The sequence below is a fragment of the Bubalus kerabau genome, chromosome 22, assembly GCF_029407905.1.
Source record: "Bubalus kerabau isolate K-KA32 ecotype Philippines breed swamp buffalo chromosome 22, PCC_UOA_SB_1v2, whole genome shotgun sequence".
Classification (NCBI taxonomy): Eukaryota; Metazoa; Chordata; class Mammalia; order Artiodactyla; family Bovidae; genus Bubalus; species Bubalus kerabau.
Window position 1 is genome coordinate 17,153,014 of NC_073645.1, and position 27,946 is coordinate 17,180,959.

Here is a 27,946-nt window from a genome sequence, read left to right on the forward strand (position 1 = left end):
ATGATCATCTTCATAGATTGTAAAGGGATTTTAAACAACAAACATCCTTGATTTAAAAAAAAATTAATAACATACGAATAGATACTTCTTAAACATGAGGAAAAAATCTATCCCAATTCAAAAGCCAACATCAGACTTAACGGTGAAATACTGGAAGCATTTCCAATGAACTCTGCAGCAAGACAAAGATGATCATTTCAATTTACTATAGCTTACAGAATATAATGGTCAAATCAAGTAGACAACCATAAATTAGAGGTATAAGAATTGGAAGAGAGGAAATATGGCAGGTGATATCATTGGATATCTGAAAAACTGAAAAAAATCAACTGAAAAACTACCAACAAGCAGTAAGGGAATACAATAAACTAGTAGGGAACAAAATTAATGTGTAGAAATCAAGTTTTCTCAATATAAATGAGGTGATGGAAGAAAAGACTATTTACTATTGCAACAACAACAAAAAATTAAATACCTGGAAATAAAGACAATAAGAAACACTCAAGTTCTATGTAAATAAAAAATTTTAAAACACTATCCAAAAGAAAACTTGAACAAGTAGAAATATTACATGCTCTTGGACAGGAATATGAAACATGATGAAATGTCATGCATCGAACCTGGATTGGCGACTCGTTTCGTGCATGATGTTCTACATGTTTCAATGCCATTTTCCCAGGTCTTCCCACCCTCTCCCTCTCCCACAGAGTCCAGGAGACTGTTCTATACATCAGTGTCTCTTTTGCTGTCTCATATACAGGGTTATTGTTGCCATCTTTCTGGATTCCATGTATATGCGTTGGTATACTGTATTGGTGTTTTTCTTTCTGGCTTACTTCACTCTGTATGATCGGCTCCAGTTTCATCCACCTCATTATTTACATTTCTTTAATTGGCCATTTTTCTATTGTGTAACTGGTCTTTACTTATTGACACCTAGGGGCTCTTTACATACAAAAGAGATTACTCTTTTGTGATCTGATATGAAAACATTTCTCCCAGTTTCTTATTTACTCTTTAACTTTACTTATAATGTTAAACATTAGAGTATTTTTTTTTGTATGGTTGATCTTATTAATTGTTTATGGCTTCTGGGTTTGGGGTGACAAAAAGACTTTCCTTACTATAAGATGAAAGATATTTTCCCATTTTTCTTTTAAAATGGTTGAGGTTTTTTAAAACTTTTTTTTTTTTGGACACATGTCTTGCAGCATCTCAGTTCCCCCAACCAGGGATTGAACCCAGGCCAGGGCAGTGAAAGCCCAGAATCCTAACTAGGCCACCAGGAATTCCCCAAAAGTTTAATTTTGTATTCTTTTGAAGTTAACTCAGTGAAGCATGAGGAATGGATTCAACTGCATTTTGTCTAAGTGGCTACCCATTTGTCCCAACACTATTTATTTAGTGGTCCATACTTTTTCCAGTGATTTGAATGTCGCCTTTATTACATTGTGTCTATGTGTGATTTTGTGACTATTTTTGCCTGTCTTCGTATAAGCCAGCATTACACCGTGCTGATTGCTGAGATTTGATGATATCTTTTAGTAGTGCTATACTGCTAATCTTCCTTCCCTGCCGTGGCTCTTCCTTTTCACACTTTTCATCACTGTTCTTGCTCCTTTCTTGTTCTATATAAACTTTAGAATCAACTTATCTAATTTTTTAAAAGCCTAATAGAACACATTAAAATTTTGAAATAAGTTATGGAGAACTATTTCTTTCTTTCTTTCTTTCTTTTTTTAATTTGTTGCCATTATTATTATTATTTTTTTAGTTGGAGGATAACTGTTTTGCAATGTTGTGTTGGTTTCTACTGTACAATAAGGTGAGTCAGTTATAAAGGCCAGTGTATTTCTATGTTGTTGTGTCTTTCAAAATATTCAAACAGGCTTCACTTAATTCAGTGCGACACAGTATCATCAGTTCAGGGGGGGAAAAACTCACAAAAAACAAAGCCAACATTAAAAGGTTGTTTCAAATGTAGAGAAATACAGGTTGTTAGCCTAGCTTCCCTGCCCTGTTGCGCAGAGTGTATGGGTTCTATACCCACCTTGATTTTCCTCCTCCTTGATTGGGAGGGCGGGGACAAGAATAGAGTAGAAGAGGGGAACTTAAGTTGAGCAATCAGTTATAACAAACTAAAACAAATCCTGTTAAGTCAGTTAGCTGACTGGCTTGTCTACAGATAACCAGCTGGTTGGTGAAACTCAATCTTTTCTTTTGAAGCTTGTTGGCATTGATTCTGTTGCACAGGACTATGGACCTGGGCTAGCTTTTTTCCTCCAGTAACTGTTAGAAGAAAGTACACAGATTCTTTGTGCTTTTAACATTTTTTATCTTCTGATAATTAAAATAGAAAAAAAAGATCTTGGTTTTGATAGTTAAGTGAGGACCCTGGCCTAATATGGCCAAAGAGACATTGTTGGCAACATCCATAGGGTGTGGTACCTGAAAAAAATCAAATGAAAGGATTTGCATCTGTGCAGAGACAGAGGTCAGGGTCATCTGTTTGTTAGCTGTGTGTCCTTAGGCAAATCCCTTTACATCTTCAAGTTTCAGTTTTCTCACCCAAAGACTGGGACTCAGGCTTGGTAGTATCTGCTTCATAGGGTTGTTGAAAGATTGAATGAGATGATGCAGTGCTTAGCCTGACTCCTGGCACAGAGTAAGGAAGACTTCTGGAAACGATAACTAATGGTTCACTGTGTCATCACTGAGATCTTTGTAGCTCACACGTATTTCATTGGCTTCACGGAGAGGCTGTGAATCTGTAAGTTTCAGTTTCTATCGTGTAGAGAATGGTTTGAACCGTTGCTGACTAGTCTTGGTTTGGTTTTAAATGGATCTTTGGTTCCTTGGTTTTTTACCTGAATTAAAAGCACAATTCTATGTTCTGGTATGCTTCAAGATTTTTAATATGTATGGATGCACTTTTTTTTTTTTTAACAAAATCACTCAAACTCACTGATTTTTAAGAAGTGAATAATTTATTTTTTAAAAGTGAATGAGTATCATGAAGAAGAATAAAATAATTGATAATTCTACCATTCAGAGATTACCACTGTCCACTTGGGTAGACTATTATTGTACATGTTTTGCAAATTTTCACCTAATTGTATATCAGTTGTCTTTCACATCATTAATAGTCTTCAACATCATGTTTAATGGCAACAGAATTTTATCCATGAGGCACCTCATTTATTTTAGCAGTCCTTTTATGGACATTCAGACCCTTCCTAATTTTTCCACTATCAAATAACACCATTGTTAAACTCCCAAGTCACCAAATCCTGTGATGTGGTTTCCAGTTTGGGGCCTTCATGCCGCTTCATAAACTTTTCAGTTTTTCTGGAAGTTAGAAATCCCCTACATCTAAAACTAGCCCCAGGGATACCCTTTGAAAAGCTTGAGAAGGGAAATTCTTCCTTCCCAAATGAGAAGAGGCAAATTTGGGGTCATTTTCATGATAGCTGTTACTGTGGATGAGGCGCTCCAAAGAGGCATTCCCATTCTTTCCTGTTTCCCTTTAACCGTAGGCAGTTTCCTCACTGCAGCAGCAGCCCCACCTTTCATGGGCAGGGTCAAAATACATCATCCAAATAGATGGTGCCTAAGACTAGGGGAGAGTTCACACGCGTGTGTTCTGTGCGATGCTCTAGCGCCTTCAGACAATGTTTCACCTCTCATTCCAGGGTGGAATTGACTGGTGAAGCCTTTTCCTGTAACTGGAATTCAGACTCATTTGAAGGATATACATGACTGCGTTTGCAGCTAAAGACAGATTGTTCAGTCCAGGAGTGGGGATGTGGAAGGGGTTTGGAAGTATGAGGTGAACTGCTCAATAGAGAGACATGGCTCAGGGGAGCGGGAGGAAGTTCCGTGGACAGTTTTGGTTGAGTGCTCAGCCCTAGTTAAGCCCTAGGCTAGTCCTGGGAAACACTGTCAAGTAAGGGCTGTCTTCCAGGTCTCCCCAGCCTTTTCACTGTCCCCATGTACCCGAGAGCATCATGAACTTGGTAGGGACCTCTGGCTCCCACTGGGTCAGCTGCTCAGGCCACCTTTTAGGGAAGCCCCTCACTGCAGGCTAGAAGAGGCCCAACCTTGTCCAGAGATGTTGTGTGTGCTAAGTTGCTCAGTCGTGTCTGCAACCCCATGGACTGTAGCCTGCCAGGCTCCTCTGTCTATGGGGATTCTCCAGGCAAGAATACTTTGCCATGCCCTCCTCCAGGGAATCTTCCCAATCCAGGGATTGAACCCACATCACCTGCATCTCCTGCATTGGCAGGTGATTTTTTTTTACCTCTGAGCCACCTTGGAACCCCAAACTTTTCTTAACTATAGTTAAGGAAATATATATTAAGTAAACAAAAGTTCAGTTCAGTCGTGTCTGACTCTTTGCAACCCCATGGACTGCAGTATGCCAGGCTTCCCTGTCCATTACCAACTCCCAAAACAAAAGTTATAAACACTCAAAACTTAATCACTCCCTAATTATTTTACTGTGTTTTACCATTACTGAAACTTTTGAGGTAATTTGTGTCTATTGTATGTATGTGGTGGAAATACTGGAAAATGATGGGCTACTGCATGCCTCCTGGAAATCAGCCATGGTGGGAGTGTTTACATCATGGAAATTGGCAAATGATACAAATTAGGGGCCATGTTTTACTCTTGCTGTATGTTTAGAGAAGTGAAATAGCAAAGTTGCTAATGTCAGAACTGTAAGTGGAATCCATTTCTCCTGACTCCATCAGTGCTTTTGAACCATGTTTTGAAAAGTTGCTTTCTCAGTCCTTACCTTATTGGCCTACATATTCAAAAGCAGAGACATTACTTTGCCAACAAAGGTTTGTCTAGTCAAGGCTATGGTTTTTCCTGTGGTCATGTATGGATGTGAGAGTTGGACTGTGAAGAAAGCTGAATGCCGAAGAATTGGTGCTTTTGAACTGTGGTGTTGGAGAAGACTCTTGAGAGTCCCTTGGACTGCAAGGAGATCCAACCAGTCCATTCTAAAGGAGATCGGTCCTGGGTGTTCTTTGGAAGGAGTGATGCTAAAGCTGAAACTCCAGTACTTTGGCCACCTTATGTGAAGAGTTGACTCATTGGAAAAGACTCTGATTCTGGGAGGGATTGGGGGCAGGAGGAGAAGGGGACGACAGAGGATGAGATGGCTGGATGACATCACTGACATGATGGATATGCGTCTGAGTGAACTCTGGGAGTTGGTGATGGACAGGGAGGCCTGGCGTGCTACGATTCATGGGGTTGCAAAGAGTCGGACACGACTGAGTGACTGAACTGAACTGAGTGTCTCTAAACAATCTTTACCCCAAAGCATGAAAGTGTTTGAACGTGAACGTGAAAGTTGCTCAGTCGTGTCCAACTCTTTGCGACCCCATGGACTATACAGTCCATGAAATTCTCCAGGCCAGAATACTGGAGTGGGTAGCCTTTCCCTTCTCCAGGCGATCTTCCCAACCCAGGGATCAAACCCAGGTCTTCCAAATTGCAGGCAGATTCTTTACCAGCTGAGCTACAAGGAAAGTGTTTATATACAGGCTATTGAAAAAGTCATAGAACTATATGTTCAACAGACATTTATTGAGTATGCTGGATTTCCTAGGTGGCGCTAGTGGGTAAAGAACCTACCTGCCAATGCAGGAAATGAAAGAGACGCAGGTTCAGTCCCTGGGTTGGGAAGATCCTCTGGAGGAGGAAATGGCAACCCACTCCAGTATTCTTTCCTAAAGAATCCCATGGACAGAGGAGCCTGGCAGGCTACGATCCACAGGGTCACAAAGAGTTGGACACGACTGAAGCAACTTAGTATGAAGTGAAGTGAAAGTCGCTCAGTTGTGTCTGACTCTTTGTGACCCTATGGATAGGCTTCTCTGTCCATGGAATTCCCCAGGCAAGAATATTGGAGTGGGTAGCTGTTCCCTTCTCCAGGGGATCTTCCCAACCCAGGGATCAAACCTGGGTCTCCCACATTGCAGGTGGATTCTTTACCTTCTGAGCCACCGGGGGAGACCAAGAATATTGGAGTGAGTAGCCTGTTCCTTCTCCAGCAGATCTTCCCAACCCAGGAATTGAACTGGGGTCTCCTGCCTTGCAGGCAGGTTCTTTACTGTCTGAGCCACCAGGAATATAAATGAAGTGTATACACACACAATTGCTTCACTATTATGTGGTGGTCTACACATTAAAAACTGTAAATATGGTCCTATAGTAGAATTGAGGGAGGCCAAAAAGTGCAGTGATTAAGAGCATGAGCTTTGGGACTTCCCTGGTGGTCCAGTGGTTAAGACTCAGTGTGGTCAATGCACGGTGCCTGTGTTCAATCCCTGGTCAGGCAGGTAGATCCCACCTGCTGCAACTAAGACCCGGTGGAGCCAAAAAAAATTAAAAAAAGAAGCGCATGAGCTTTGAAGTCAGACTAACTTGGGTTCAAGTACTGACTGATTCCCTGCTAGCTCCATGACCTTTGGCAGATTACTCAACTGTTCCAAGTTCTAGTTTCCTTGTGCGAATAAAAATGGTAATCCCCTCATAAGGGTTATTTGAAGATTACACAATAATGTATGTGAAGCACTCTATGACTGGTGTGGAGTCAACATTCAATACACATGAGCTTGAAACAAACCTTGAAGAAATAAATCTTAAAAGAGAAGGATACTAATTCTTTGGAATTACAAGCAATTCATGTATTTCTGAAGTTTGAATTTCTGTTAAATGAGTTTCATTTACTCTGGGCTTAGAATGGAGGCTAATTTGAGGTCTTTGCAGACACCCAAGGTCCCCTTTGACCTCTGTGTTTGTCTTTGTGCCCCTCATCCTCTGATGAACTGACCGCATGTCAGGGATCACTCAGTACTGACCGCTCCCTTGCTCTTTACCCCAGTTTCACTTCCAGCCAACCACAATCCATGAAAAGTGCTCTTACTTAGGGCACCAGAGGTGTTCTGGCTGAACTTTTTATGGCATTTGATATCCTGATGACTCCTTCTGTCTTTAAGTAAGGTCTGGCCAATTTAGCTTTTAACTGTACCCAAAGTTGGAGAAAGTAAAGGCAAGGAGGCTTGAGGAAAGAAGTTGGGAGAAATAAGAATATCTGTGAAAGCTGTGTTTCTCTTGAGTGAATATAATTTCCTAAGAGTTCTCATCACAAGAAACACCTTTTTCTCCCCTGTTTTTTCAGTGTTGTATCTGTGTGAGATGATGGATGTTCACTAAACTTCCTGTGATAATAATTTCATGATATATATAAGTCAGATCATTATTTTATATATCTTGAACATATCCAGTGCTGTATGTCAGTTGTATCTTAATAAAACTGAAAGGAAAGGAAAGAATGAAGGTAATTCAGAGAAATTTTAAAGCAGAGCTTTGCTGTATTTTTAGAAGCTGGAGTGTGTCTTGTTGATGTTATTCATGGTGATTTACACAGTCAGAATCACAGAGCTACTACACCCTTCCTGTGTGCTTCACCCCCCTGCTTGCATCTCAGATATTCTTCTGGGGTAGTTTTCTTTTTTGAGGTCTGTCCTTTAAGGAGCACTTTTAGTGGGAGTCTGTCAGTAAATTTTCTCATTTTTTTGGTTTACCTAAAACTATTTTACTTGCATTCTTGAAAGAGTTTCTCTAAGTACAAACTTTTAGATTGAAAGTTCATTTTGAAGATTTTGTTCCACTGTCTATTGACTTCTGTCTTTGTTGCTGATAATTCTTCTGTAAGTTTAATTTTTATTGTTTTAGAGAATTTCATCTTTGCTTTTTTCTGGCTCTTTCTTTTTTTCTTTGTCTAGGATGTATCCTGCTTCAAATTTATTGAAATTCCTGAATAAAAGGGTTGAAGTCATATTAGTTCGGGAAAATTCTCAACGTTATCTTCCTTCCAGAATATCAGTTAGGTATATGTGGCATCTTCTTACTATCCTTGTGCTTACTTACCCTTTGTTTCATATTTTTTGGTCTTCTTTGTGTTATTTTCTGTTTACTTTCCTCAGATCGATTTGATTTTTTTAGTTGATTGTTTTTCCCTGTGGTTTAACCCATTGAATTTTAAATAAAAAATTTTCTATTTTAATTTCTAGAAGTGATAGTAGGTTCATTTTCAGATTTGTTTTTTAAATTTTGGAAAAACATCTTGAATATTCTTATGACGTTTTGCATGCAGTAATTCTAATACCTAAAGTTGTTATGAATCATCCTCTGTTATTCGTTGTTTCTGCTGACTTTCATTCTTAGTGGCTTGTTTCCTTTGTTGTATGTATTTTTGATTGCGAACTCATTTGCTGAAAATATTATTTTGCAATAAAAATTCCCTTGCTCTTTTTGTGAGCGTTGTAGGTACTGCCATTTGTGTTCCCAAACCTCTGTGTGTGGCCAAGTTTGTGGTTACAAAATCTCATGGAAATTTTATTGTTATTTTTGTTATTGTTAGCTCCACCCAAGCCAGGGCTAACACAGACCATTTTCTTTGTTGTCTGCCACTGCTGGGTGGGTTTTCTTCTAGGTCACATTTTCCCCAGGGTACAGCCTGCTTGAGTTGTGGCTTTTTGCAGGGTGGCTCTGGCTCTTCACCCTAGATGAGATAGTTGAAGATCCATAGATGCTCCCAGCATAGGCCGTGGTGGCAATAGTCACTTAGCTCTTGTCTCCTGATTCAGTCTTGGCCTCAGGGAGGTAAAGTACTGTTATTTTCTTGGAAGCTAATCTATTGAAAGAGGGCTTTCTCTATTTTGTCTAGACTTTTAAACTTTCTTTGTACCCATGATATTTCCGTATACCTAGGCCATTGTGTTGAGGAAATGGAAATCTCTGCGCTTTTCTCTTACCACTGACATTTTCAATATGTTTTTATTATACCTTTCAGCTGTTATTTCTTGCTAGCCCAAGCAAAATTAATTTCTGACAATGGAAGCGAGAAGAAAAATGAAAATCACTTAATGGAAACTCACTTTCTAGGAAACTTGACTCTTGGCTAACTCTGCAGTCTAGCCAGCTCGCAAAGCTTATAGTCAACACACATTAACTGAGCTCCCAGGGCTGCTGAGGAATGGAGGAGCTATCTAACAGAGGGCAGCTCCTCCTGTGGAGAAGATTCACAAACCAGCATTATCCCCATAATGTTTGGATGAGAAGGGCCAAAAAACTCCATTAGACTTGTTTCTCATTTGCAGATCAGTGGCTTGGTAGCCAGAGAGAGTGTTCTGTTCAGGACCACAGAGTTGAGACTTCTCTCAAAGATATGAAGGCAGAAACCCATTATTATTTTTATTTTTATTTATTTTTTTTTAATTTTTTTAAAATTTTATTTTATTTTTAAACTTTACATAACTGTATTAGTTTTGCCAAATATCAAAATGAATCCGCCACAGGTATACATGTGTTCCCCATCCTGAACCCTCCTCCCTCCTCCCTCCCCATTCCATCCCTCTGGGTCGTCCCAGTGCACCAGCCCCAAGCATTTGCTTGTGAATTCATGTAGACTTTTATTCACTGAACATTAATTGAATGTCTTCTCTATGCCAAGTCCCAGGATGCCCTTAGCTAGTAAGTACTCAGTAAATCGGTAATATGCACACATATTTGTCTGTATACAGAATAGACACTCTGTGGCTTCTAAGTCTCTTTATTCTCCCTCTCCATACCTCCCACGCTAACCCTGAGCTACATACTCTACATATAGGTGAGAGGGTTTGTACCTGGTGAGGAGAAGAATGATCAAGCAGGAAGTGCTGTTATGGAGCCCGTGGGACTTGGGTAGGATTGGCTGAGCTCAGAGCCTTTGCTCTTGGGACCGTGACCTCCAGAGGGAAATCAGGGAGAACGGGCCACCGGCACGTATGTGAGTCTGACACTGCCACACACTACCTGTTAGACTCTGAGCTTCAGTTTCCTCTTCTGTAGAGTGGGAGTTCCTACTACTGAGTGTTACGCACTCAAGAGACATTGTCCTTGCCTTTAAGAGCTTTTTCTTTTAAAAAATGCGTGAGAAAAGGGATTTCCACAATGTCCTAAGTAACAAGAAAAAAAAAAATCGCCCTTAGTCCATAATGCCAAGAAGTCTCTGTCTATCTATTTAGCTGGGACAGATGTTTCTACAACCGGGCTTACACTGGCAAACATGGGCAGTCATTCGTTTGAGCCTACCACTCTCCTTCCTTAGGGGCGGCACCTGCCAAGATTTGTCTTCAGTTGTCATTCCCCAAACGACGGTACTGTCACATGGGCTACTATTACCCAGCCACTAGGGGGCCAGACTCATTCATAAAATGCTGCATTTAAAAATGAAATCCTAAATAGATCTTAAAATATCTTGAAGTTGGGGAGTGTGCTTTTGTGGAACTAAATCCAATTTGAGTATAGAAGCCAACAAAAATAAACAAGGACAATAAGCAGAACAAACATCTTGACACCCCAGGAAAAAGCCATAGCTCGTTGTTCGAACAAATGGCGCTAACTCTGTTCCCAAAGAGAACTCTGCTCATTCAAAAACTATCAAGGGCGATTCTTCATGACATCAAAGTTAGGTTTTAAACTCACTTCTAGTTTCCACCATGGCAGTGCAATTCCTGGACAGGTCTACTTGAAAACAGTCAGTGCCTGAGCTGAGTGGCTGATGCTGGGTGGGGAGTTGGTTGCTGGGAGGGATGTGTGGGGGGTGGGTTTGCATACCTAAGGGCTGTGGGAAATGTGAGTGAGCTGGGATAAAGGATTCTCTTGCAATGAAAACCTCTTATGCCCCATATATAGAGGGTGGCATCCCAGATGGATGTTTTCCAGGTCCAAGCCTATGAAATTGTTCTGCCTGATCTCTGCCCTACTCTGAGGGTGAGAAGAAAGTTCACTTACTGAGGAGAATGAATTGGGCACAGATGCTGCAGGCCGTGGACTTGCCCTGACCTGCCAGTCTTCCTGGCAAGGCAAGCAGTTATTAGAGCCTGGTGACGACTCCCTGTGTCTGGGGACGCGCTGTCTGCATTTCTAGGAGCCGGCTCCTTCCCAAGGGGAAAGAAGAGTGCCAGACTGTGGAAGGGTCCAATTATTGGTGGCTCTGCTTTGCAGAATGACTGTCTTTGAGTGAAGTATGTGTTGTGGAATCAAACTTGGCATTTTTAATTAAGAAAAGAATCTTAGTTCTCACCTGCCATGTCCATGTGTAAGAAAAAGGATTCTTCACACACTTCTCAGGAAATAACTTCAAAGCTGCTTTGCTGCTCTGAATCTTCTTGGACCCAGTTGCAAACAATTGGTTTCATAAATGGATTTTTCTAATTTGTATTTGATCCTTGTATTCAACTTCCTTAGGATTAAAAAATTCTTAATATTGCTATCAAAGGTAGCTGTTTCTGCTAACATTGTTGTAATCAGATCTGAGGGGTTGAATGGGTTATGAGCATCTTACCAGGGCCAAATACCTGTGACAGAAGAATTTTCCAGGCGCTTTGGGGATATTAGAAGCTGGAAAATTGGCAGCCCCATTCCTGGTCTCAGAATGGGTCTGTGCTTGAAGACTAATGGTTTAAAGAACTGTTCTGACCTTGGCCTTGAAGTAAACCACTGAGCTAATCCAGTTGACCTAGCACCATGACTGCAACGCAAGCAACTCTGCATTTGGGAATCCCATTTGACTTCTAGCTCTGCTGTGTATGAGCTGTATGATCTTGTGGAATCTAATCAACTTCTCTGAGACTTGTAAAATGGAGAAATAACCCTGTCCTTACAAGGCTGTGGGGAGGAGAATAAAATGAGATAATACATGTAAAGCACCACATTCAAAGCTTGTCCAGTGGACAGTCGATGTCTGATAGTGTCCCCACTATCTCTACCCTGTGAAGTCAACCCCATTTTGAAAAAAGAAAAGGGCTGCAGCTTCAGAAGACTGACGGTTCTTTTACCTTTAGGTGCAGAGAACGGTTTGATCCTCCTGAAATAGATGGCTCCCAAATTTACGTTCCAGCCCTGATATCTCTTCCAGGCTTCAGGCTGGGGTGGAAAGTTTACAAATGGTAGTTCTATCATGTTAAAGTATCCAAAAATAAAATTCATCTCTGCTTCTGTTTCCCAACCCACGACAAACACCTGGAAACCCCAACCAGCAAACCTGGTTTTCCTTTTGTATTTCTTTCTTTTTTTTTTCTGTTAATAATAGCACCATTGTTCAGGATTCCCAGACTTCAACTTAGAATCAGTTAACTCTCTTCTCTTTTACTTTCATCCCATCCAATCAGCCTCCAGATCTACCTGAAGCCGCCTTCCTTCTTCTTCCCTCTTCTTCCATCTTCCTTCCTTCTATTCAAGTCTCAGAGCCAGCAGCTCAGGTACAATAGAAAGTGTCCACGGAGGCTATTTAGCTCTTCTAACCCCATCCTAGATTGTACATTTGGAGCCTTCTCTGATGCTGGCATTAGCCTCTCCTATCTACCCTGTTGTCCACCTCTTCCCCCCAGATCAGTTGCTTCCTCAGCTTTCTGTATACCATTTTCCTGCTCATGATTCTTCAAAGACTCCATGTGATCTACAAGAAAGATTCCTTAGTTCAGGGTGCCCACCTTCCATTTCTGACTTAGTCTCTCACGTTCTCTGCTTTGGCCATATATACCCACTTCCTGAACCTGTCATTCCTTTCTCCAGCCAAGCTCTTCCATCTACCCACCTACCCACTTCCTTCTTAGTACCTACCAGCCTAAGAGTCCTCCTAGACTCTTTCTTAATCAATTGGTTGGAACCAAAATCCTTTCTGACATTTGAATACTTCCTTCAATGTACATTTCTTCATCGGGCCTACCATCCCAGAGTCAAATCAGACATGATTTGTGAGATGCCCCAGTAGGTTCTATGACACCCTGGGAGATAATGCAGTGTAGTGGTTAATAATCTGCTGCTCTGGTGTCAGAGGAATCTTGGTCTAAGTCCCAGCTCTACTATTTGCTAGTCATATGTTTGGGCTAATTCTTTAGCCTCGCCTACCCTCTGTTCTCTTATCTACAATGCTGAGTAACAGTCAGGCCTACTTCACATGACTGCTGCAGTCTAAGGTGATGATGCACGGTTAAGCACTTGACGTAGTGGCTGGTACCCAGAAAGTGTTTGGTAAATGATTGCTATTATCTTTCACTTCTTGCTTTATTTAACTTTTTATAGCTGGTTTATTAGTGAGGAAGACTGACTGTGATTCCAGATTTGTTCTAGGGCTGTATAACATTTAAGATGGTCAAAAGATTGCAAATGGAAGCCAGAGAAATGGAAGTGATAGCTTATTGGGTTGTATGCTTTTCAAGGGCAACGATGATACTACTTTCATTTTTGTATCCCCAGCCTTAGCAAAGGGGTGTAGTTAGCATTCAAAAAATATGTTCAAGTCAACTCAATGTTGAGTTCCAAAAAATTGATTTTGATTACCTGTGGTCAGTCTTCATTCCTGTCTGTTTCTTATGATTGTCAAAGTGAACTTTCAGAATGCTGGGATTCACTCATTTCCTGTTCTTAAAAAAAGAAAAAAAAAGTGTTTATATGTGTGAATATACACACATACATTTAAATTCTCACTGTTTCTAGTCTGTCTTGGTTGGGTGTATTCCTCTTCCTCTTTTGCTATCCTAGACATTTTGGGTTTGGGTCTGACCATAGACTTTTGGGTTATAGGTCTATATAATCTTAGATTATAACCAGGCCCAAAAGAACCTTGCTGAAAGGAGAGCTACATGCATCAGACCTACCTGAATTGGGTCCTGGAGTTAAATCTTCAGTAATCCAGTTTTCAGAGTGAGCTGGAAGAGGTCACTCTGCAGATGAATTAAGTCTGCAGATTGCTGATGAGCTTTGCCATTTTCTTGAAGATCTACTACCTTTATTTCTGGGCCATTCCACTGGACTTGTCACAGTGTGGTTCATGTACTACATGAATTCCCAGTGTAATGTCTAGATGGGTAAACAGAGTGCTTGCTTTGTTGTTACTGTTTAGGTTCTGGGAGCTTAAAGGTAGAAATTTAATATATGTGTTTGCAATGTACCAAGCACCTTTTCTGGAAGGGTTAAAATGCAACATTTAAGTAGTTACTAGAGTAATGAGTGAATGGTAGGTAAGGTTTTTCTTCCCCTCTCATCTCCTTGTTTCCTTTCCCTTCCACTCTTTCCAGTGTAGAAAAGGAGACTTTGTAAGGAGGACAATGCATAGGGATATGGCCACGATTACCAAGACATGCACTTGTCTGTATTGTATTGTAGATGTTTATTGCAGAGAGCACGGAAGTTCTGGTGCCCCCTAGGGGTCTGGAGGCCCTCAAGGATCTGCTTTACCCCTTCAAATGGAACCAAGACCCAGAGGGAGTAGTAGTACAAAAGAGTAGAGGAATGGGATATACTCCTACTGTCTGACTTTGGACAGCACCTTGCTAAGGTCTGATCACCTCGTTACTCCCAGAGTCTTTGATTCCCACGAAGTATCCCTTTACTCCAGCTGGTTCTGTGGCTTTGGTTGAGCTGATGTGGGTTAGGCCCATGGAGCTCTTTAAACTTCCTCGTCTGGATTTTGGGTCTGCAGGTGGGCTGCTGACCTGAGCGGACGGTTCCTGAAATGCAGCCCCTCGGTGTTCCTGACCCTGTTGACTGCTTCCTGCCTTCAGGGAGGCTGAGGGGACTGTCACAGACCTGTGGCTTCTCCCTTTTGATGCCATCATGGGAGAGCGGCACCATCTTCCCTGGGACATTTCTGGTGAAGAAGTCACTTTCTTTGGTTAAAGCTTTACAGGTAGATAGCCCTGGGATCTTCTTCAGGTTCTGCCAACTCTTGGCTTTATGGCTGGGACCCTTTGGCCTAAGGAAGGATAGATATCTCAGGACCGAGCCTGGGAATGGAGCAGGGAAGAGGCATCCACCCAGTTGAGGGTGGAAGAGGAAGAGGAAACAGCAAATGGGACTGAAACAATCAAGAGAAGTCAAATTTATAAAACTTATTAAATAGTAAAAAGGAATTAGGGGCCCTTTGCTGTTCATGGCCAAGGATGAGGTAGGACTGTAAGAGCGAGAGTCTTCTAGATTGCCCGCCAGTGCCAAGTGGCCCAGAAGTAAGGATGACTGAGAGGGGTGCTGTGTGAAGTCACTAGAGACCATGGGAGTTGGAGGGTGTGGAACAGGGAGGAAAAGCATGTGTTATCATTCATGTGGGGTGAGTGGATAAGGAGGCTTCTCCCAGGAAAACACAAATGAAAACTCTAGTTCCTATGCTGGGATACATGCCCCTGAATTTACAAATAAGGTCTGAAGCTCATTATCAAACCCGTGTCATTAAATTTCATGCCTGTAAAGGAAAGAATCTGGAGCTTGCAGAACAAGAGCTCAGCTCTGGGTTAGGCTATGTGTGTTTAACTGCACAACCGGCTCAGCCCCTTGGTTGTGCATCTTTGAATAAACGAGTTTTTTTCCTCTCTCAGCCCTGATTTTCTGTTGAGAAAATACAGAATAATAATACTCACTTATTGTTATGGGGAAGACTAATGAGTTCGACTCTAGAAACTATTGGCATGAGAATTGCCCCCAAAATGGTAGGTGTTGTAAAGTTCCAATGTCATCATTGTGCACTTATCAGCAGACATGGTTGACTTAGTTGCTATGTGTTAATAACATTCCTGATCATACCAGGCCATTTCCCCTGGCTTTAAAGCAAGAGTCGCAACCTGTGTGCGCCTGGGTAGGTGAGGGCGGGAGGTATATGCCGGGCTCTGGAATGAGCTGGGCTTCCTTTTCTCCTGTCAGAGCCATCAGTACAGAGCCAGGCCTCTAGGGAGACCTCAGAACTACAGGCCTGTGGCTATTTCCACAGGATGTTTGGGACTGGGGTCAGAGGGCATCTATATGTTCTGGGCACAATGGTCTCTTATCATAGAAACTTCTCTTTCATGGGCCATTTAGGAACACTGAACCAGAGGCCCAGCCTCATCCTAGACTTGGGACTTGGACAGGAAACTCGAACTGGGCTCACAGTTTCTCTCAACAGAACGGTTGAGTTCTGTCTGACAGCCTGGGAGGGGCGTCTCTTAAAGGGAACAGGCTCGAGGAAGGATCACAGAGTCCCAGGAGAGAAAGCCACTTGAACTGAAGAAGTTTGGCAAAGACAGATTAAGCAGCAGGGCTCAGAGAGATCAGGGTCTCCAGGGTTGCGCCCACCCCATTCCTGTGCCCACTCCCTCCCTAGCCCTTGCCCCAAAAGATGCTCTAGAAGAGGACTGGGTGCTAAGGTAAGAACTGTCTCTCCCAGCCCAACACCTCTGTTGTAGGAACTCCAGGGAAGGTAAGATCTTGGCAGGTAGGCAGTCAGGAGGGGCCTGCTTGCAGCCCAGGAAGCAGCCCATGGAGGTCAGGACAACAGCAGCCAAAGCATTGCAGGGCAGAGCAGCCTTGACTGACAGGCTGCGGGCTACACTTATTACTACTGGACTTGTGTAATGTGTCTCTACCTCCCTCTAAAGCACCTGCCTCCTCGATTGTGGTAGTCTGATAACAGTGCCAGGCAGCAGTCGGGCCTCAGGAAATGTTAGCCTTATTGTTGGAGAGCCTTATTGTCTCCCAGGTGAACTTATGGAGGGAATAGTTGGGAGTGAAATCCTGGGAAAAGATGGGACAATTTGGAGAGTGGCTTTAAACGTGATCATTGTGCTCACTGAAGGGTTACGATGGCCCTGGAGTCAGTGTGTGTGGAACCAGCTCTGAGGTTTCCTGGGCCCAGAGGAGGCACCAGTTTGTATAAAGCTCGTCGTGGTTGATCTGTCTGTGTCAAACTGATGGCTCTGTTCCCTTGTTGGTCTGGGGTGATGGGAACAGTATTTCAAAAAAAAGTCTATTCCCCCTGCCTGGCCTTTGGGACGGAGGTGTATGTTAGGACCAAACTTGCTGGGTTTTCTTCACGTTGTATCAGCAGGGAGATTACTCTCATCGCTTCTCCATCACAGCAGCTCATGTCTCCCTATCTCCGAAACCCCTTTCCTGCTGAGATCCCACTCATTTTTCAAGACCCCGCTTAGGTCTGGGTAAATCATTCCTTGTTCCCAGAGTTGCTTATTTACATGTTCATACGTTCTGCAAATAATGCACAGACCTTTGCTTACCTTATCAGGTTGTAAGTTCAAGGGCGGATGCATGCGCAGGTGTGTGTCTCTTAGTCATTATTTTATCCCCCATGGGGTCATGTAATATTTGCCAAAACGAATAGGAAGTCCTGTGAAGTAAGCAATATCCTGACTTTACACATAAAGAAACTGAGGCTTAGAGAAGGTAAGTGCCTTGCTCAAGGCCACCCACCTAGTGGCTGAAGGAGTCAAAATCCAGGCCAGCCAGGATCCCAGCTTTACTCACTGTACTCTACTGACTTCTATGGGAGGAACTTAAATGGTCCATGGATTAAATCTGTCCAGCTTCCTGGGCCACTTTTTTTTTTTAAGAGAATTTTTATTTATTTTTAGCTGTACTGGGTCTTCACTGCTGTGCGGGCTTTTCTCCAGTTGTGACCGGCAGGGTCCACTCTAGTCGTGGTGCTCGGGCTTCCCATTTCAATGGCTTCTCTTGCTGTGGAGCCAGGTTCTAGGTGTACCGGCTTCAGTGGGCTCCAGAGCACAGGCTCAATAGTTGTGGCGCTTGGTCACGGGCTTAGCTGCTCCGTGGCATGTGGGATCCTTCCCGATCAGGGATTGAAGCTGTGTCTCCTGCATGACAGGCAGTGTCTTTACCACGAGCCAGCAGGAAAGCTTCATGGGACTTCTTTTGAAGATGTTCTGTATCTTCAGTTGCCTGTCACTGCCAAAACAAAGCAAAACAAAAAAACCTAGATTTTTTAAATGCTGTCAGAAGGTTGAAAAGAAAATGCCATGTAGATGTAGTGACAATGTTGCTTCATCCTTAGTACAAACAGGTGTCTCTGGCACTGTGCATAGTGAGTAATATCGCAAATTATAAGCCCTCCAGTCTGAAAGATTTTGAGTAAGCCCCCTTATGATCAGCGTTAAAGGTGTTTCTTCTGTTTTCTTCCCCCAGATAACATTGCAGTTCCTCTAGCTGAGTAATTTATCCTGGAACATTAACATGTAGGGTCTATTCATGTCTTAGAAAAATGTTCTAGTAACTCATTTTCTCTTTTCTGGTAAAGTCATTGCACTGAATCATCCCCTCAATGAAACTCTTTTAAAAAACCATTAATGCAAATGTTAGTGTGTTTGTACCACGACATCCATCTAGATTTAAATATTTATTGGGCAAACAGAAGAAATGAAGAAATCCCCTTATGAAAAATCAGTCAAAACTGCCTCCGCCCCCCTGACCCCCCCAAAGCCTTGTCTTGTCGATGATGTCACAGACCAGCCACCCTCACCTTTGCATCTGCATTTCTGGCACTGAATTCAGTCAGCTGAGACCAAGCTACCATGTAAGGAACAGATTAAACTAACATCCATCAAGGTGAAAGATAATTATTACTTGTGTCAGACAACACCTGTTTTTGCAGCATTCCTCAACTTAGTTAAACTGGAGACAGGCTAAACTTTCCACTGAATTTTCCACTTGACAGTCGCTCCAGGCAGTGTGTCTGCAGAACACCCTTGCTATGTTTACATTTTTGAGGCAGATTAAAAATGTCATCCGTGAAATATAACCCGAAAATATCAAACTGTAATACAGAAATTCAGGGGCTGAATGGGAGTCATTCTGAAGAAGACCAACCCTTCGCTGCTTCAAGGGCAGACATCTTTCATTGCACATCTTTTACTGTGCTCCACGTGCAGACTGGCCACAGATAGCCCCATACTTCACATCACGGTGGTGTCGATTACTCGTCACTTGCCCACTTTTGTACTATGAATCATTTCTCGACAGCTTCTGCTATCTTTTTACCCATGGAGAGCCAGGTGCCATTTGGAATCTGTGGGCACCGGGTCTCCTTTTCATAGCTCCATTTCCATGGCTATGATGATATTTTTACCTGGGAAAGGAATCTCTGACCCAGGGCAAAAATCTGAAGACTTTAGTTTTTAATTGAAAAGTGACATCGGTGTGGCTGCTGTGGAAGCGCGAATGTCACGGCCAAGTATGCTGCCCGGTCGTCCCTTGATGGAAAACAGGGAAAGCAAAAGAGGAGGAAAGGGCCTGTGGTACCTCCAGAGGTTTAAGCTGGGACACGTTTTTGTACATTTTCCAAGAGAAAAGGAGAAAAATGGAAAACGGGGCGCAGGGCTCCCTCTCTGAGGGAAGGTTACAGATGCTGTAGCTTTTCTGGGCGTTAATCTTACTCATCATGTCTGTGTTGACTTCAATCACTTTCTTTGGATGTACTCTTGATAACGGGCTGCAGCCTAACTGAAGGGAGAGGGGAAGGAGACTTGAGACATCTCTTTAATGCAGGTATAGACATTAAGAGGCATTTAAGATATGTAATTCTTAGGATTTCAGCCATGAGTGCTGCAATATTTAAAAACTCCTGTAGTCACCTCCAACTTCTCATCCTCACATACACTCAGGTTCCTGATGGCATCTGAGCCTGGTTCCTCCTTTTTCCTTTTTCTCCCTGCCCCAACCCAGCCTTTTGCTCTTGTTCAGCCCTCCATAGTGAAAGTGAAAGTGTTAGTTGCTCAGTCTTGTTCAACTCCTTGCAACTCCAGAGACTAGCCCTCCAGGCTCCTCTCTCCATGTAATTCTCCAGGCAAGAATACTGGAGTGGGTTGCCATGCCCTTCTCCAGGGGATCTTCCCAAACCAGGGACTGATCCTGGGTCTCCTGCATGGTAGGTGTATTCTTTACCATCTGAGCTATCAGGGAAGCCCAGCCCTCCATAATCCCCCTCCTGGTCTGGAGTGGTAGCCCTCCATCCTTCTCCAATCTAGGCTCTTCCCAATCCCAGTTTATCTTCTGGGTACCAAGTCATTTCCCCCAAACACTAGTTTGAAGATCACCATCCTCTGTTAGAAATGTCTAATCCCTTGATGATAAGTGGATACATTCCTCATTCCTTATCGTGTTCTGATTCAAGGCTTTTGTAATCTGGTCTTAACCTTTTAAGTCAGCTGTCTCAGGATGCTTTTGTTTATTTAAAAATGTATATAACCTTAAAAATATTTATTTGCGCCGGGTCTTAGCTGTATCACGCAGGACCCTTGATCTTAGTTGCGGCATGCAGGATCTTTTATCTGCGGCATGTGGGATCTAGTTCCCTGACCACGGATCAAACCTGAGCCTCCTGTGTTGGAAGCATGGTGTCTTAGCCACTGAACCACCAGGGAAGTCCCAGTTAGGATCATTTTAGTTGCAAGTAACAGAAACTGACTTGAGTGATGGGAACATGTATCCCCTTACAATACAGGAGGTCCACTTGTACCACCCACTTCAGGCGGTCTGCTGCAAGGACTTGATATGGGCCAAGCACCAGGTTCTTTCTACCTCCCAGCTCTGCTCTTCTTTGTCCTCAAGTGTGATAGCAGGATGGCAGCTGGAGAGGTTCCAGCCTCAGAGTCAGACCTCATGAGGTACAGATAAGGAGTGGAGCCCCTCCCGCACACCTTGCTTCATCTCTCACTGGCCAGAACTGGTCTCATACCCACTCCCCAGTCAGCCACCGGTGAGGGGCTGATGTCACTCTCAGGCCAACCAGTCCCCTCCCAACCAGTCCCCACATGGGTGGTGGGGTGGTGGTGGTGCTGCCAGCTTCCACTGAGGCACATGGCTTCATGGGGTAAGAGGTGAGGCCTGAACAAAACACATTTGGTTAAGAAAGAATCAGGGAAACCGATGCTGGGTAGGCAAGATGCGGTTTCTACCACCAGAGTTTCTGGCACATGGAGAGGAGTTTATTGTGTCCCCAGCCTACTCTGTTCTCCACGCCTATCATGGCCTTTGTATTTTTCTCAAATAGAAATATATATGTAATGCTTTCCCACTTTTTTTCCCTGGAAAACTCTCCTTCGTCCTTTATAACTGCATTAGTTTCTTAATGCCACTGTAACAGATGGTCACAGGATTTGTGGCTTCAAGCATTGCAGATTTCTTACTTGATAGTTCTGGAGGTCATCAGTCTGAAATGGATCTTATGGGGCTAAAATCGAGGTGTTGGTAGAGCTATATTCTTTCTGGAGGTTGCCAGAATTCCTTAGCTCCTATCTACAGCATTGTCACCTCTGTTATTATATCTTTCTTTCTGATCTGCCTGCCTCTCTCTCTCTTTTTTTTAAATTGGAGGATGATTACTTTATAGTGTTGTGGTGGTCTCTGCCATACATCAGCATGAATCAGTCGTTGTTATATATATATCCCCTCCCTCTTGAACCTCCCCCCTCCATTCTACCCCTTGCCTGCCTCCTTCCTAAAAGGACCTTTGCAAGGACATTGGGCCCACTCAGATAATGCAGGATCCCATCTCAAGATCCTTAACTAAACCATGTTTGCAAAGCCTCTTTGTTAGATAACGTACGCACAGGTTCTGAGTATTAGGACATGAACACTTTGGTGGGTGGGTAGGGAGCATTATTTTGTCCACTACAAAGACCCAGCACATATGCCATCTTTGCTGCAAGGTCTTCCATGACTGTTTCAGAAAGGCCACCGGGGCAGAAACAAAGAAGAGATTGGAAGGAGGCAGGGTGTTGGCCAGCCCTGGGGCGTGGTCTTGGTGCCACCCCTCCCGCTGTCCAGGGAAACCTGATGGCGATGCTCTGTGGTCACGCCTCTCCTGGACTTGTTCTCTCACTTCACTTTTCCTGTTTTTTGACCTGACGCTGAACTTCCTTTAGGTCTGAGTCAAAGAGATTTTATACCCAGCCCATCGTGGTTTGTGGAGGCATTCACTAAAGGAAACGAAGAGGAAAGTCTACCCACAGGACAAAGTATGGCTTTATGTGCCCCCAGGTTATGGCAGTTTAGAGTGAGCCTTCTTTGCTGACCACATGCCATCCTGGCCAGGCCTGGGTTCTGGTCTATGGACAGAAGTTGTTCAGCTCAGGTCAGAAGGTCCCTCTGTCTCTGTCTTTTTCTTAAGTATTTATTGTGTACCTGTGAGCAGCATGGTGGCGGGCGCCATTGCTCAGAGGCATACAGTGCCCCTGAGAAGTGGAAGATCCTTGTCAAATGATTTGTTCACAAGAGTTCCCAGTAAAAACCGGAAGGAGGAGAGGCATGGGACAGGGAGGGGAGGAAGCCAACCAAGGGTGCTCTCTCAGAAAGGTCCTGTCGAGCGTAATTTTGGATCAGTCCTCCAGGGCCACCTGGACACATAGATCACTCCTTGCTTGTCCTGACTGGGGGCAGTTGTCACTGGTTAAGGGCTGCCAGGGCACCCAGGGAAGGCAGTTCTGATACCTGAGGGGAGCCCACCATCAACAGAGGTACAGGTGCTATTGGCAATGAAAGCCCAGTGTGAACCGGTCTGTTCAGAGGTGGCTCAAGATCTGAGCAGGTCTGGGCGGAGCACTGACACCCTCTGCTGCCTAGGGAGACCCTGTCCCAGTATTTCCTCTTCTTTGTGGCCTTGTTTCCCCACCCCCAATCTGTGACTATTAGCCCCACTGCCAGTCAGGGCTTACTTCAGGGCTGCCCATGCAGAAAGCTGACCTTTCCAAGCTCAGATGCCCTGAATAGGCTTCAGGTCACGCCATGCTTCTACTTAGCTTGTTCAGGGCGTGGAATCTTAAAAGTGTTGGTTCCTCAGTCAGTTCTGACTCTTTGCGACCCCATGGTCTGTAACCCACCAGGTTCCTCTGTCCATGGAATTCTCCAGGCAAGAATATTGGAGTGGGTAGCCATTCCTTTCTCCAGGGGATTTTCCTGACCCTGGGATTGAACCCAGGTCTCCTGCATTGCAGGCAGATTCTTTACCATCTGAGCCACCAGGGAAGCCCCTAGAATCTTAAAGGAAGATGCCTATTAGCTTTTAGAACCCTAAAGTTTCCTGTGCTGACTTTCTAGTCACCTCAAGAAAAAGCCCATTTCTACCGAAAAAAAAACCCCCCAAAAAACAACAAACAGAAAAAATGAGGATGGTGGATATAACTGTCTGTGAGGGCTGTGGAGACTGTCCCTTGTGGCTGTCACTGCTGGCTAGTCTCCTGAGCACCCAGAGTAGAGGAGGTTGCTCTGTCCCTGTCTGGTCACCTTGTCTCCTTTGAGGTTCTCCCTCCCTTCTCTGTCTTTGGAGTGACTCTCCTCTTGACCCCGCTCTCTCTCAACATTTACTTATTTGGCTGCCTTGGGTCTTTGTCACCACATGTGAGCAGCATGTGGGCTCTAGTTCCCCAGCTAGAGACTGAACCTGGGCTCCTTGCTTTGGGAGCACAGAGTCTTAGCTCCTGGACCACCAGGGAAGTCCCAACTCTGCTCTCTTGGTCTAGACTTCCCTTCCACACAGCAGAGGTCAGTTCTGCATTCAAGGTAGACAGTTTTTCCCAAAGTTTCAACCTTCTTTTGGCAATGGCACCCTACTCCAGTACTCTTACCTGGAAAATCCCATGGATGGAGGAGCCTGGAAGGCTGCAGTCCATGGGGTTGCTGAGGTTCGGACACGACTGAGCGACTTCACTTTAACTTCTCACTTTCATGCATTGGAGAAGGAAATGGCAACCCACTCCAGTGTTCTTGCCTGGAGAATCCCAGGGACGGGGGAGCCTGGTGGGCAGCCGTCTATGGGGTTGCACAGAGTTGGACACGACTGAAGCGACTTAGCAGCTACAGTGCTTAGGTGCCTTGGGTATTGACAAAGGATGCTGTCCACTTAGGTAACCTGAATGGAGGATTTTGTCAAATCACATCATTGTTTTTAAAAATGCATTAGCTACTTGAGCATAAACTGATATATATGTAATAATAGTTATAACAACAGCTAATGTTTGAATATTGTGCCATGTAATACTTCACATGCATCATTCCATTTCATTCTTTACCAACCCTCCAGCAACAATCCTACTAGGTGGGAACTGTCATTATCATCATTTTACTGGTGGGGAAGTTGAGGCTCAGAGAAGTTAACTAATGCCACAGAGCTTGCAGAGCAGAAACTTGAATGCAGGTCTGAGTCCATAAGCTCAAAATTATCACCCTATATTGCCCCTTACTTCGTGGTGAGAAAGGAGTCTTCTTCTCAAAGTTAAGAACTTTGAAAAGGAGTGGGTAGGTCTGGCAAATGAGAGTGTTTCTTCAGAACTTTTAATTCCAGTGGTGCTTAGTCACCCCATTTATTAGATTCCCTACCCAAGAATTAAATAGAAAATAGGCTCTTCCCAATCCCTTTCAGATGTGTTGGCCACCAAAGCAGGCTCCATCACCCCAAAGTGAGTCACTACGCAAGCCAGCTTTATTTCAGTTGTACTTTTCTGGAAGAGGGGCTTAGACCCCCCATACTAGCTCTTTTAAAACCAGCTTTCCTGGGAGCTCCACCCAGCTGCTGCTGCTTTTGTCTCTTTGGATAGACTGCAAAACGACTGCCCAACCGTAGCAGCAAGGCAGGCTGAGAAATAAAGTTGGTGTTTTGGTTGTTTTTTTAAGCTTGGTGCCCCCAGTGAAATCAGCATTAGAAAGAAGGGGATAATGGAGACTGGGTAAGCAACTCTCAGTGTCTGTTATACCCCACTCCCATCACTTTGTTTTCCAACTGAGAATTCATTTCCCATTATTTCAAACAGTCTCGGGTCAGTGTTCTAAACTCCCTGGCATTTACACTTCCAGTGCATTTGGTTGTTCCAAAGACATCCAAACTCAGTGTCCTCAGCAGAACTTCTCTTCTCAAACATATCCCCTCTCATCTGAGTAAGTGGTACTGCTATCAACACCGTTATTCAAACTAGAAATATAGACATCATCCTTGTTTATTTTTAACTCCACCCATCCTATCAGTCATGGAGCCTGTGATTTTGATTCCTGTTTCTCTGATCTACTTCTCTATCTTTTCCTTCTTCCATCTAGCAGTACATCAAAAGCATAATATATCATGATCAAATAAGATTTATGCCAGGGTTACAAGGATGGTTCAGTTTTAGGAAATCTTTATCAGTGTAATTCTCTGTATAAACAAAGTAAAGAAAAATCCATAAGGCCATAGACTGAGAAAATATTGAACAAAATGTATACCCTTCTCTGCAGTTAAAAACAATAGGAACAAAATAGGAGTTAATTTTGCTGAGGTGCAAGACTTGTATACTGAAAAGTACAAAGCATTGCTGAAGGAAATGAAAGAGGACCCAGATGAGGGGAAAGACGTGCTGTGTTCACATGTTGGAAGTCTTAACAGGGCAATAATAGCAAAGAAATCTACAGATGGAATGCCATCACTATAAACATTTCAATTTCTTCCCCCCACCCAGGAATAGGAAAGCTAATCCTAAAATTCACATGAAATTGCAAATAGCGTTGAATAATCAAAAACTTTGAAAAAAAAAAAAAAAAACAAAGTTGGAGGGCTCACACCTCCCAGTTTTAAAACACAATCCCCAATTTCAAAGCTACAGTAATAAAAATAGTGCTGTTCCAGCATAAAGATACAAACAGAATCAGTGGAATAGAATTCAGAGTCTGGAAATAAATCTTGCATCTATGACCAATTTATTTTCAATAATGGTGCCAAAACCATTCAATAAAGGCAAATTCGTTTCTTTAAGAAATGGTGCTGTGGCAACTGTATATTCACAAGGAAAAGAAGAATGTTGACTCTTACTTCACCATATATAAAAATTAAAATGGATAAAAGACCTAAATATAAGAACTAAAACCACGAAACTCTTAGAGGAGAACATAGACATAAACCTCTATGGCTTTGGGTTTGGCAGTGGTTTCTTGTTTTTTTTTTTTTTTTTTTTTTTTTGGCAGTGGTTTCTTAAATATGATACCAAAAGCAACAAGCAACCAAAGAAAAAAATAGATACATTAGATTTCACCATAACTAAAAGCTTTTATCCACGAAAGTACACTATCAAAAGAGTGAAAAGACAACCCACATAATGGGAGAAAATATTTACAAATCGTATATCTGCCAAGGGTCTAATATCCTGAATATAGAGATTAAAGGTGCACACACATAGTTGAACAAGAAAAAAGGCGAACAGTTCAATTTAAAAGTGGGCACATGATCTAAATAGACATTTTTCCAAAGAAGATATATAAATGGGCCACAAGTATGTGAAAAGATGTTCAACATCATTAAGAATTGAAATTAGTTTCTAATTTCAATTAGGAATTGAAAATTAAAACTATTAGGAATTGAAGTCATTAGAGATTGAAAATTAAAACCACCGTGGGATACTACTTCATATCCACCAGGGAAAATAACAAGTGTTAAGAAGGATTTGGAGAAATGGGAGCTCTTACTCATTGCTGGTGGAAATATTAAATGGTGTACAAACACTATGGAAAACAGTTTAGCAGTTCCTTAGTAAATTAACATAAAATATATGTATGACCCAATAATTTTATTCCCAGGTGTATACTCAAAAGAAGTGAACAGGTATTCAGACTGAAAATTGTATATGAATGTTCTTAGTAGGACTATTCATAATAGCTAAAAGATGGAAATAACACAAATGTTCATTAACTGACAAATGAATAAACAAAAGTGGATAAAGAAAATACAATTTGAATAAAGGAATAGAGTATAGCTATATGATACAACACAGATGAACATTAACAATACCCTCCATGGAAGAAATTAGTCAGAAAAGGCCATATTACATGATTTATAAGTAGGAAAATATTTTATTTTCACATATATGAAAAATAATATTGTATGGTTCCATTTATATAAAATATTCAGAATATGCAATTCCATAGAAAATAGATTAGTGATTACTGGAGGGGGAATAGGAGTGGGCATGGATTTCTTTTTGGGGTGATGAAAATGTTCTGGAGATAAATAATGGTGGTGACTGCATGGGGCTGTGAATGTATAAACGTCACCAGTGGTAAGTCTTGTGGTGTGTGTACTTACCACAAAAAAGCCCCAATTCATACAAAGAAACATCAGACTTTTAGTAGAACTGCAGGAGAAGCTAACTTCCTCAAGCTGATAAAGGGTATCTATGTGAATAATACTAAATGGTGAAGCATTAGTGGGCTTCCCTGATGGCTCAGCTGGTAAAGAATCCACCTGCAATGCGGGAGACCCGGGTTCAGTGCCTGGATTGGGAAGATCCCCTGGAGAAGGGAATGGCAACTCACTCCAGTATTCTTGCCTGGAGAATCCTCATGGACAGGGGTGCCTGGTGGGGTACAGTCCATGGAGTTGCAGCGTCAGATGTGACTGAGTGACGAAGCATGCACAGAATGAAGCATTAAATGCTTTCCCACTATAATCAGTAAAAAGCAAGGATGTCCACTCCATTCCCTCTACCACCATTGGACTAGACATCCTAGACAATGAAATATGACAAGAAATAGTTCTTGTGGATCTTTACAAATAGGCAGGTTTTAGTGTCCTCTGTGTATTTAAAGTTTTTAGTAAAAGTGAATCCCAAAGGAGATAACTGAAGTGAAAGAATAACAGGAAGCCAAGATTCAACTTTGAAAAGTTCTCATGTGTGGGGATAATGGAGTAGAGAATGGAGAATAAGAACTGAGAAAGGACAAGAGAAAAAAGAACTGGCATAATATATTACCACAGAAGCCAAGGTTGGCAGTGTGGAGAGTTTTAGGAAAATTACAGATTGTATGGTCAGGGTATAAATTCCTTGGAGATGCAGAAGACAGTAAAAACTGAAAATGTCATTTTCTTTGTCCAGTAGAGGCTATTGATGACCTTCGAGAAAATGGCCTCAGTGGAGGAAGTAAAAACTGGCTTAAAGAAGAGATGGGGGCGGGAGAAGCAGTGGGTACAGACCATTTCCTTGAAAAGATAAGTGGTGTTTGATAAACATTAGTGGTGCCTGAGATGGCTTGTGGGGAAGAGAATGGGTTGGGCCTGTAGTTTCCCCATCAGCTCTTTAACCCTCACAAA